The sequence below is a fragment of the Lynx canadensis genome, chromosome B3 (assembly GCF_007474595.2).
Source record: "Lynx canadensis isolate LIC74 chromosome B3, mLynCan4.pri.v2, whole genome shotgun sequence".
NCBI lineage: Eukaryota > Metazoa > Chordata > Mammalia > Carnivora > Felidae > Lynx > Lynx canadensis.
Window position 1 is genome coordinate 41,541,234 of NC_044308.2, and position 10,314 is coordinate 41,551,547.

The 10,314-nt window shown below is 38.0% G+C and overlaps 1 pseudogene; it reads left to right on the forward strand.

The window, feature by feature from the left end:
• The first annotated feature begins 2,580 nt into the window (after positions 1 to 2,580).
• Positions 2,581 to 10,284, forward strand: LOC115516983 (annotated as a pseudogene).
• Positions 10,285 to 10,314: the final 30 nt, after the last annotated feature.

Consider the following 10,314-nt stretch of genomic DNA (forward strand, 5'->3'; position numbering starts at 1 on the left):
TTACAAATGTCAGAGTCTGCCAATATACCTTGTTATTTACTGAATACTTTTCTTTAATACTCTTACTTATATTGACTTCATTTTTTAAAAATGTAAACTTTTTAAAAAAGGTTTTATGTAATCTACACCGAACATGGGGCTCAAACTTAAAACCCTGAGATCAAGAGTCACATGCTCTAAGGCCTGAGCCAGCCAGGTACCCCAAATGTAAACAGATTTTTAAAGGAGAACTTTCCTCTCTTCTCTAAATAGAAAATCCAGTTACATAAAGATAACAAAATAAAATGGATTCTTGGCTCTGACCTGATCAGATGACAAATGGTTTCTTACCTGGTGGCGCCTGCAAATCATCCAAAAAAGTTCTTGTTCTTATCCTTGTTCTTGTCCTTTGTTCTTCTTCATACGATGTATATAGAACTCAACGTTGAACAGTGAACATTTCATTCAACATGAAACGCAGTGTTTTTTAGTATATCCACAAGTTGTGCAGCCATCACATAGTCTAATCCCAGACTATTTCCTTAGTTCATGAAGAAACTCCATATTCATTAGCATTCACTCCCCATTCCTTCCTTCTCCCAGTTCCTGGCAAACACTAATATATTTTCTATCTCCATGGATTTGCCTATTCTGGACACTTTATGTACATGGGGTCACATAATATGTGACCTTTTGTGTCTGGCTTCTTTGGCTTAGCATAATGTTTAAGACGGCCATCCATGCTGTGGCATGTATTAGTACATCATTCCTTTCTGTGACTGAATAATACTCTGTTGTAAGAATATACCTTCTGTTTATTCATCAGTTGATGGACAGTGGGTTTTCACTTTTTACTACTATGAATAATTGTACTATGAACTTGTGTGTACAAGTTTTTGTGTAGACATAAGTTAGATTCTCTTGGGTAATATACCTAGGAAAATTGCTAGGTTATAGTAATTCTGTGTTTAGTTTTTTGAGGAAATGCCTGTGTTGTAAAAAGGCCGTACCATCTTACGTTCTGACTAGTAACGCACAAGGGTTACAATTTCTCTACATCCTCACCGACACTTGTTTTTATCAGCCTTTTTGATCGTGGCCATCTTACTATGTGTGAAGAGTTATCTCACTGTGGTTTCGATTTGCATTTCTCTGATGGTTAATTATGTTGACCATCTTTTCATGTGCTTATTGGCTTGTTGTTTTTCTTCTTTGGAGAAGTGTCTGTTCAGATCCTTTACCCATTTTTAATTGGGTTGTGTTTTATTGTTGAATTTTAAGAATTCTTATATACTGTAGATATTACACATATAAACAATTTTCTCCCATTCTGTGGGTTGTCTTCAACTTTGTCCTTAGAAATACAAACATCTTAAATTCTTATGAAGCCTAATTTACCTATTTTTTTTTGTTGTTTCTTGTGCTTTTGGTGTCATATCTAAGAAATCATTGCCTAATTCAAGGTTATGGAGATTCATGCCTGTTTTCTTCTAAGAACTTTCTAGTTTTAGTTCTTACATTTAGATTTGATCCATTGTGAATTAACTTGAATTAATTGTTACATATGGTGTGAGACAGGGGTTCAACTTTATTCTCTAATTCTTTTTAATGGTTGCATACCATTCTATGGTATGGAAGTGCCATAATTTATTAAGCATTATCCTGTTGATGGGCACTTTGTTTCTAGTTTGTTCCACTGTAATCAAATGCCATAAATATATTTAAATATGTCTTTAGTAAAGGTGCTTTTATTTCTGTGGGTTAGATTTCTGGGAGTGGGATTGTTGGTTGGAAAGATAAATGTATTTTTCATTTTAATAGGTAATACCGATTGCTTTTCGCCAGCAATATATGAAAACATTCTCCTCCTTCTCCATCTCTTCCACTAATAAATGGAATCTAAATTTTTTGACATTTTGATGACCATAAGGTTACATATACATCATTGTTACTCTAATTTGTATATCTGCTTACTGAGGAGTGTGGGAATGTAAAAAAGGCAAAATAAGCTGCTATCTTCCTAGAATTCCTTCCCATTTGCCTTTTCTTAATAACACCAGCAACAACAACAACGACAACAAATTCTCCATATTAGAAATATGTCTAAAAAGAGTCGGAATGCAGTTTCCTGTTGCTGCTGTAACAAATTAGCACAAATTTAGTGGCTTAAAACAGCACAAACTTAAATGGATCATCAAACTTAATGGATCATCCATGTCTCTAAAAATAAAACAAAACACACACACACACACACCAGAGACAGAGAGGGAGAGAGAGGGAAACAAGGAAAACATAAACTTACTATCTTACAGTTCTGGAGATCAGAAATCCAAAATGGCAAAAATCAAGGTGTTGGTGGGGCCATGTTCCTTCTGGAGGCTCTGGGGGGAGATGTTTCCTTGTCTGTTCCAGCTTCCAGAGGCTGCCTGCATTCCTTGGTCCCTGACCCCACATCTTCCTACGTCTGCTTATGTCATCACATCACCTCTGGCCTTTACTTCCTACCTTCCTCTTATAACGACATTTGTGATTACATTGGACTCACCCAGCTAATCCAGGACAATCTCCCTGTCCAGGATCCTTGATTTAATTACATCTGCAATGTCCCTTTTGCTGTGTAAGGTAACTTATTCACAGGTTCTGGGGATTAGGGCATCCATATTCTGCCTATCACAGAATACAAAGCTTTAAAATTCTATCCCAGAATTGAAAACTGAGATTCTGGAAATATGTCTTTGTAATTCTCAGTGGAAAAAAACTTAAATCTGGGCACCTGGGTGGCTTAGTCAGTTAAGGATCCGACTCTTGGTTTTGGCTCAGGTCATGATCTCACAGTTTGTGGGATAAAGACCCAAGTCGGGGTCTGAGCTCACAGCATGGCCCTGCTTGGGATTCTCTCCTCCCTCCCTCTCTGCCCATCCTCTGTTTAGGTGCCTGTGTGCATGCATGCATGCTTGCTCTCTCTCTCCTTCAAAATAAATATATAAACATTAAAAAAAAGAAACTTATATAAAAAAACCTTAAATCTTTGTCTGGAAGGGTTAGAATTTATAACTGCATTTTATAGAGAAAAACAATTACTTTTATAGAATAATGACCTTACCTTATAACCTCTTAGGAGTTTAATGCTACATTTTCTTAACTATAGGCATAAATAATTACATCAAGTTAAACCCAGGCTCAGATAGCCTTTGAATCTTGTTTCTAAGGGAAGGCCGGAATAATTTTCTCAGTTTATCTCTTCTACCTATCCTAGCTCAGTTCCCTCATTGCTATACCAAGTCTATTGTTATTTTCTTGCTTAGCAAAACCTCACCTTAGAATGAGAATTAGGGAAAATAGTCCTGTCAGATTTAGTTAAAAGCCTACCTTCAAATCTTGCCTTATGGAAGCAGTTTTAGTTTTGATTATTCCACATGAACAGAAATTTAAGCTGTCACTGCCTTCTGGACCCAGAGTTCACCAGACATTAGCTTCAGCTCTGCTCAGTGTTTTGTGTTTGTGTTCTTCAGTCCGTGAATGTCTTTCTCATTTTCCCACTTCCCATTTTGTATGTCATGCTCTGTATTTAGGAGGTGGAATGTAAGAACATGACTCTACTGTGCCACCTTCGTCTTGTCTTTATATTAATCTGTGCAGTAATGTAAAAGTTGTGTACTTTTCTTTATTTGCAGCCAGATTTACTAATTAAAATCCAAATATATATTTATTTTTATTCATTTTATGTACCTTAAGAACTTACTATTTATTGTTTATAAACTATAAATATCTAAAATATAGTTTTTACTAACCTATTTTTACTATCTATAAAATTGCATGCCACTAAGTGTGACTTTTATTGGATCTGTAAATTTTTAGAGACTTTTTTTTTTTTTATGGGAAGGCAAGATAATGATTAGAACAGGCTTTACAGCCAGATATACCTGGGTTTGCAATGAGTTCCAATGGCTAATGGTTGTGTGACCTTAGGCAAAATAAGAATAATTTCTACTTAATAGAGTTGTTTTGAAGATCAAACGAAGTAACATATACAAAGTGCTTAGCACAATGCCTAACACATAATAAGCACTTTGTTAATGGTATGTTTTTAATTAAAAAGGATCCTATTAAAAATCACGTACTTTCAAGTTCTATTTTTCTCTAAATTATTTACCTACCTCATTACCGTACTAGAGTATAGTTATGTTAACTATTTTAAGATTTTTAAAAAAGTTTATTTATTTTTGAGAGAGAGGGTGTGCACACATGTGTACAAGCACAGAGGAGGGGCAGAGAGAGAGGGAGGGAAAGAATCCCAAGCAGGCTCCATGGTGTCAGATACAGCTGGATGCCAGGCTTGATCCCACAAACTGTGATATCATGACCTGAGCCAAAATCAAGAGTTGGCACTTAACCGACTGAGCCACTCCGGCACCCCCACAGTAAATTCTTGAAATACTTCATTCATTTATCTTATTCCAGATAGCACAGAATGTAAGTGGGAAATTTACATTAGAGGAAATCCAAATGGCTAATGGTTAATCATAAAAAACTCCCTATTCAAATATTTTTGACCTACAAAAACAGCAATTTCATATGGTCCAACCAAGAAAAAGGTGTTCCTTACAGCACTGCCCACTAAAAAAAAAAAAAAAAATCTGTCAATGAGAAAACATTATGCGATATAGTTAAGCAATGTAGTATTTTACAGCAGTTAAAATAAACTGGCCAGATCACCAAACAATGTTAAATTTAAAAAGGGAATGTATAAAACATGTATACAATGATGCTATTTATATAAATGTAAATAATACAAGTTAATACTGTTATTAGATATGGATACATACATGGCTGTGAAAGAATTAAGCAAGGAATTGGAAGGGTATATACCAGCTCCTGATAGCTGTAGCCTGTAGGGCAAAAGGGCTGGAACTTTGGGTTTGGCATGAAGGGGTCTTCAGCTTTATCTCTTATGATACTATTTTTTTTAATGAAGAAAATTTAATGAAATGTTAACATTTTAAATTCTAGGTATTGGGATTATATTGAATATTTGCCATATGACTCTTGTGTGCTTTCTGCTTTTTTTTTTCTGACTTCACAAAATAAAAGTTTAATAAAAATAAAAGATCAGTTTAATACAGGAAGGTAAGGAAAATAATTTGTAGCTAATGATCACCTTGACAACTTGTAAATTGCAGGAAAAACAAAACAAAACAAAACAACAACCCCAAATACAAGAAACTTGTGTCAAGTTCTCTTTAGTTCTTTTCCCTAATATTAAGGATCCGCCACACCAGAGATAGCACTCTGGGAGATATGTACATTTATCAAGACTGTTTCTAACAATATTGAGAAAAGAAGTTATCATGGCAAAAATATCTAAAACAGGAATTCTTACTTTTTCTTTTTCTTTTTCTAAAACAGGAATTCTTAATCTAGGGTCTGCAAAGCCCTGACATTTGCATAGCACCTCATTTTCTGAGCAAGTTCACAGCTCTTCTCAGAGCTTTAAGAATCCTAAAGAAGATGAAAAACATCTAAAGCAAGTGCCTTGTTCATAATACACACTCACTAAATTCACAGGCTCTTCACGCTTTGTGGATCCTCCTGCACCTATAGTTCAGTCACAGGGCACTTCTCCCCAATGCCCAGATAACGTTCTTTCCTCATCCTTTCCCCCTAATTCAAATGTCCGCACTTTGGAGCCTCTGAGCAGTTCACTCTGCAGTCTGTACACAAGTTCGAAGCATACAATAACATTGCATGATCAGGTTGCAAGCGTATGTATCTTTCAGTATCAGAAACATTGATTTATTTTTATTTTTTAAATGTTTATTTACTTTTTTTTTTTTTCAACGTTTATTTATTTTTGGGACAGAGAGAGACAGAGCATGAACGGGGGAGGGGCAGAGAGAGAGGGAGACACAGAATCGGAAACAGGCTCCAGGCTCTGAGCCATCAGCCCAGAGCCTGATGCAGGGCTCGAACTCACGGACTGCGAGATCGTGACCTGGCTGAAGTCGGACGTTTAACCGACTGCGCCACCCAGGCGCCCCAAATGTTTATTTACTTTTGAGAGAGGGAGAGAGAGCGTGCACGCAAGCAGCGGAGGGGCAGAGAGAGGGGGACAGAGGATCCAAAGCAGACTCTGCGCTGACAGCAGTGAGCCTGATGTGGGCCTAGAACTCAACAACCATGGGATCATGACCTGAGCTAAAGTCTGATGGTCAACTGAATGAGCCATCCAAGCACCCCCATTTTCTTAAATTACCATAATTTTGGGGTGCCTGGGTGGCTCAGTTGGTTAAGCTTCCGACTCTTGATTTTGGGTTGGGTCACCATCTGATGGTTGGTGAGTCAGAGTCCCACAGTGGGCCCTCTGCACTGACAGGGTATTCTGTCTCTGTCTCTGGGATTCTCTGTCTCTGTCTCTGTCTCTCTGCCCCTCAACCACTTGTGCTCTCTTTCTCTCTCTCTCAAAATTAAATAAACATTAAAAATAAATAAGTTGCCATAATTTTATTGCTTTTAGTCACAACATATTTTAAAATTTAAACATTAAATTTAATAAATTAAAGGAAGGCATGACCTTTTCACGTTTATCAAAAACAGCATGGATTGAAAACTTTGACAAATATGAATACAAGACTTAGAGATCAGAAGCCAGAAAGGAATAAGGAGATCAAACGGATCAGTTATAGAGAGAGAGCTGCTTTCTCTATACTTCAACCAACTCAGAAACATCCATGTATTTACCTTTACAGATCAAAGTGGAAAGTGAAGAAACAGGCTTAGGGCTCAGAAGTATAGAAAACCCCTCTTTTATTAGAGTATAGGAAAACTTTGCTGTCTTTTTGAATTTTCCTGAATTGAGTGTATCCGCAATATATTCGTCTATTACGATAATTCGGCTGTTACAATAAAATTTCCTAATATGTCAACGCTCTAAGAAACCATCTGCAGAGCCAGTCTCCCACACTGAATCAGGGTTGGTCTGTGTGATGAGAAGAATTTGTTGTAAGCGATGGTAAAGGACTTCCAAGGCTAGATTATAGCAGACATTGTGGCATTTACCTCGTCCTCTCTTCAATTACTCAACTTTGGGGATGCTATAGGACAATCAAGCAGATCTATGGCTAGGTCCATGTGGTGAGACACTGAGATCTCTTGCCTTAAGCCAGTAGCAAGTAATGGAGGCCTCTTGCCTATAGCCACATGGGGAAGCCACGTTAACATAAGATCCTCTGGTCCCAGGCAAGCCTTCAGATGACTGAAGGTTTTGCTCACATAGTGTCTGCAACCACAGGACAGACCCTGAGCTACAACCATTCAGTTTAGCTGCGCCCACATTTATGAAACACAGAAATTGTGAGATGGGATAATTTGTTAATGCAATAGATAACTAATGCACATTGTACAAAATGAAAGAAGGCAGACGAAATAGGCCACATATTGGATGATCCTATTGATGTGAAATGTCCATAATAGGCAAATCCAAAGAGACAGAAAGTAGGTTGGTGGTTTCCAGGGTCTCAGATGAGAAAGGAATGGGGAGCAATTGGTAATGAGTATTTCTTTTTTGGGGTGAAGATGTTCTGGAATTGAATGGGTGTACCCCTTGTGAATATACTAGATACCAATGAATTGTACCACCTTAACAGGGTGAATTTTAAGGTATATGAACTGTGAATTGTATCTGAAGTATGTGTTTTTTCACATTACAGATTTGTGACCTGGAAATAGAGTGTGGCTATAACAGAAACCCAAAATGTGGGAGTGGATTTAGAATAGAGCAGGGGCTGGAAGTTGGATGGACTTTGAAGAGGGTGTTAGTGAAAACCTCAGGAGCCTCGAAGAAACCCTTCAGAAGTATGATGGCCTTTGAGGCTGAAGCTGTGGCCTTAAAGGACAGTGAGGAAAATCTTATTGGAAATCGGAGGAAAGGAATTCTAATTTTGCAGTGGCAGAAACACTTTTGGCCTGAAGGAACACAGAAAGTAGAAAATGTGCCCAATAAACGGGGGAATCCAGCTGAGATGTCCAGTGTTCAATGTGCCTCCTGCCTTCTTCCTGTTGCTTATACCAAAGGCACGAGAGACATAAGCTAAAGGAAGGACTACTTGATAAAAAGAATCAATAATGGATGGTTTGGAAAATTCCCAGACTCTCCAGATGGCAAATGAAGCTAAAATTAAGAAATGGCTTCAAGGCAAAGATAAAATTTAGGGCACTTCCTGGAAAACACGGTCTAAAGATGAAGCTGAGGTCCTGACCATAAAATCCTTTCACTGCTGGAAGAACCAAGATGGTGCCTCAGAGGGCTATATAAACAACAGGGTTTATTAGAAACAAGTGTTTCTAATGTTTACTAACATGAACCCGCCCCCCCCCCCACCTCCCCGTGAGATTTGTAGGAAACTTGCCAGGTTGAAACAAATTATATTGGCAGGAACACTACTTAAACTGAAAGGACAGAGCACAAAAGAGGCCTTTGGGCCTCAAACTTGTATGAGCAGAAAGCAGGCTGAGAAAGCCACTCAGCTACCAACACATGCTACCTTTCATGAACAAATTATAACTCAGTGGGCAGAACCAGCAGCCTGGAGAATATAGCCAAGAACAAAGAATTATCCCCAGGCCTTGAGTACTAATCAAGGAGCTGCCAACCTGTGTCTGGTTGGATTTCAGAATTGCTAGAACTCATGTATGTCTTCCGTTTCCCCACTTTCTGAAGAGGAGGGTCTATAGCAATAACTGTACATATGTTGTGCCATTGCATGTTCCACATGTGGGGAGCAAATAACTTGTGTTTAGTTCACAGATCTCAGATACAGAGGAACTATACTTCAGGAACTACCCCCAAGGAACCTTATCCATACCTAGACCGGATTTACATGATAGATACTGGGCTATGAGCGGATACTATAATGGAAAGAAATTTCTGGAAAACTTGGGAGGATGTAAGCGTATTTTGTATGTAGAAAGGACATTAATGTAGACTTGTTAAAGATAATTCAGCTAGGACTGACATTTGTGAATGAGCAAGGAGAATACCCTCCCTGAACTTCAACTTGGCAGTTTAATTTTAAATTTAATTTGACGAAGGACATGTATGCCCAGGACTCTATAGAGCTACTAACAACATCTGGCATCCAGTTTAAAAAACATGAGGAGGAAGGAATCGAGACCCAGTACTTTGCAGAACTTCTTATGACATCTGGAGTGGTCCTCTGTGAAGGGGTCAAATGGTTATCATTTCATAGTGGTTATGACCTTGGCTATTTAATGAAAATCCTGACCAACTCTAACTTGCCTGAAGAACTTGACTTCTTGGAGATCCTTTGATTTTTTCCTGTCATATATGATGTGAAGTGCCTCATGAAGAGCTGCAAAAATCTCAAAGGTGGTTTACAGGAAGTTGCTGAACAGTTAGAGCTGGAACGGATAGGACCACAGCATCAAGCAGGATCTGATTCATTGCTCACAGGAATTGCCTTTTTCAAAATGAGAGAAGTACGAAGACATCAGTGCCTTTTTCTCAGTTGGTTGTTAGGTTGAGAACATTAAAAATCTTATGATTTTTAGAGCAGAGGTCAGACTGTGGTAGATGACCCCCCATGATCTCCATCCACTTCCTAATATTCATACCTTGTGTAATCCCTCCAAGATTGTATCACGGCTGGTCTGTGTGATCTAGAGAATATAGCATCTGTGATGGGGTATGATTTCTGAGGCTAGGCTATAAAAGACACTGACTTCTGCCTGGCTTATGGCTCTCCCTCTTTCCCTCCCTCTTTCTCTGTCCCTCTCTCTCAATGTCCCTCAAATCACTTGCTCTGGGAAAAGCCAATTAACACGAGACTAAGATACTTAGGCAGTCCTACGGAGAGGCCCACATGGTGAGAAACTGAGACCTCTTACCACCAGTCAAGTGAGTAAGCCATTTTAGAAGAATTTCCTCCAGCTCCGGAGAAGCCTTGAGATGACTACATCTTGTCTGCAACCTCATTAGAGACTGGTGCCAGACTCACCCAGCCAGGCTACTGAATTCTTAAGCCTCAGAAACCATGAGTTAATTTTTTGTTCTTTTAAACTGCAATAGATAATATACAGTTTCTCATAAACTTGTTTCTGCTGTCATATTAAAATAACAGTATTTGAACTTTCCTGTAGAATGACATTTGCTTTATATTACACGTTCAAAAATATATTTTTTATCAGAATATTTTATTCAAGAATTAACACGTTTTTTCAAAAAGTAAAAATAATAGTTACTTCCCTGAGTATAAAGAACTAATCCTACAATAAAAGACAATTACAAAAGTAAGCAATTAGAGGTACATAATTCTCTGC